This window comes from Limulus polyphemus, unplaced genomic scaffold (genome assembly GCF_000517525.1).
Source record: "Limulus polyphemus unplaced genomic scaffold, Limulus_polyphemus-2.1.2 Scaffold1663, whole genome shotgun sequence".
Lineage (NCBI taxonomy): Eukaryota > Metazoa > Arthropoda > Merostomata > Xiphosura > Limulidae > Limulus > Limulus polyphemus.
In genome coordinates this window covers 235318-237654 of record NW_013667273.1, presented here as the reverse complement: position 1 = coordinate 237654, position 2337 = coordinate 235318, and positions in this window count along the sequence as shown.

The window sequence follows — 2337 nt, the reverse complement described above, 5'->3', positions numbered from 1 at the left end:
GCCCAAACCCTAAAACTCCTAGTGAAACCCAGAGAGATTGCAACCCTGATGTTATTTTTGTTTTGTTAGAATGTTTTTTGAGGTCTTAAAGCTATTGAAACATTCATAAATAAATATAATTTTCTGGTGTTTCTAATATTTATCAAAATTTGTTGTGGAAATTCACACTAAGATATTCGAGGGTGGGCAGCTAGTCAAGATCAGCCTTCAAATGAAATAGTGGGATTTGACCATCGCTCTTATATCGTATCCACACCACCACCACATTACGGAGTGCGACGTTTTGTTTCTGTTTTTTTTTTTTTTTCGCTAGCGGGGTGCAAACCATGGAAACTCGGTTCGGCACGCTAATAAATGGGCCACGCTCGACCCATTTATTATAAGGCTTCGTTTTCACCTGTTGAAGCTCTTGCCTGTATGTATACTGTATTACAAATATTTGTAGACCAACAAGTAATTACAATATTTTTTGTGAACTGAAACAAGTTTTTAAATTACTTCATAATCACATCTACAGACAAAAACGAGATGTTAGATGTTGAGTTGTGCAGTGAAAATTACTCTACAAACGTTAGAGGTTGAGTCACGCAGTGAAAGTTGCTATACAGAGGTTATATTTTGAGTCCTGCAGTGTAGGATACTCTAGAGTTAGGTAGTGAATCTCATAATGAAAGATACTGCAAAAGGATTAGTTTTTTAGACGCATATTGAAAGTTGTTTTACTGGGGTAAAATGAGGTGTAGAGTTATTTCTCAAGAGGAGTCAGGTGGTGAATGGCGCAGTGAAAGCTGCTCTACCACTAGTATATGTTGAGTTGCGTATTGATAGTTGCTCTACAAGGGTAAATGTTTAGTCTTGTAGCTACTCAACAAAGACTTGATGTTCAGTTCTACAGTGAAAGATGCTCTGTTGGGAGTAGATGGTGAGTTGCTTTACTACTCAACAGACGTTAGATGTTCAGTCATGAATCGGAGTAGAGTCTACAAAGTTAAATGTTGGATCATGTAGAACAAGCTGCTCTACAGGGGTTAGGTATTGGGTTGTGTAAAGACAGCAGCTGCATACGTGGTTCGATGTTGAGAGTGCAGGAAAAGACAATAAATACACGGGGGGTAGGTGTTGAGTAGTGCAGGGAATGATGTTGTACAGGGGATAGAATTTGCGTCATCCAATAAACCTACTTTATGGAGTAAATAAATGATTGTGCAATGAAAGCTTTTTCGTGGGGCTGGTTGTTGAGTAGCGCAGAGAAATATACTCTGCAATGGGCTAGATGTAATCATGAAGTAAAAGTAACAATGCAAGGATTTAGATGTTGAGTGTTATAGGTAAAGCTGTTCATCAGGGGAAAGATTTTGAATTATGTGAAACTTTTCGACATTTCTGTTTTCTTCAGTTTTGATTAACAGAGAAAGTCGAACGAGTAAACAACTTAAATTTTCCTTACCCTAGTTGGGCTTGGAGCCAGGATCATTTTTCAGGTCATTAAGTATACTTATCTGCAGGAAAAAGAGCTGTAGCTTCACTCGTAATGCCCCAAAACAGACAGCTGTTCTGAGTCACATGAGTGAGGTGCGAGTAGTGAGCAGCCTAGCTTTGTTTATGCTGTTTTGTTTTGAATATAAAGCCATGCTCTCACCAAGACAAAATTAAATTGAGATTTTACAGGCATTTTCAGATTTAGGATAAGATGGAGATATCGATACTTAGATGTATAGTAGATTCATTGTCAGTGTTGATTCTAGCTTGATAGCTTATTTTATGACGTTGGCTTTTTTTTTCTCGTTTTGCATCACTTTATCTTTGAAAATTTTATTTTAACTTTTACTTTCAGCTTTTTTTAGGGGGAGGGTAGGGGCTCACAAGGAAATGATTAGAGAAAACTAATAAAGATTCTAACACAAACACACTCTCTCTCTTCTATTAAACACGCGCACTACAAACGCGTGTCTGCATTTTGTTTGTTTTTAACTCTGACTGAAGATTGTAACTTGTATATTTTTGCTTACTGTTTCTTTCTTTGAGACGAACACAATCAGACTTAGGGAAAGACAGTTCCATACTTCGTATCATATTATTCGTTGGATCTCCTGTTTTTGCGGGCCATACCTATTTACTCTAATGGCAATAAATGTACCTGAGAATAAAGCATGAACAATACGCGAATTAGATAGGTTAGATTGCACTGTCCAAAGTCTCAGATGAAATGCTATTTATATCAGTTTTAGTTGGTGGAGCATGACTTGTAGTAACATAATATAATAATAACTATTGAACCGTATTGAGAATGTAAGACCATAAAAAAAGTTTATCGAATATTCGATTAAATGAATTCTA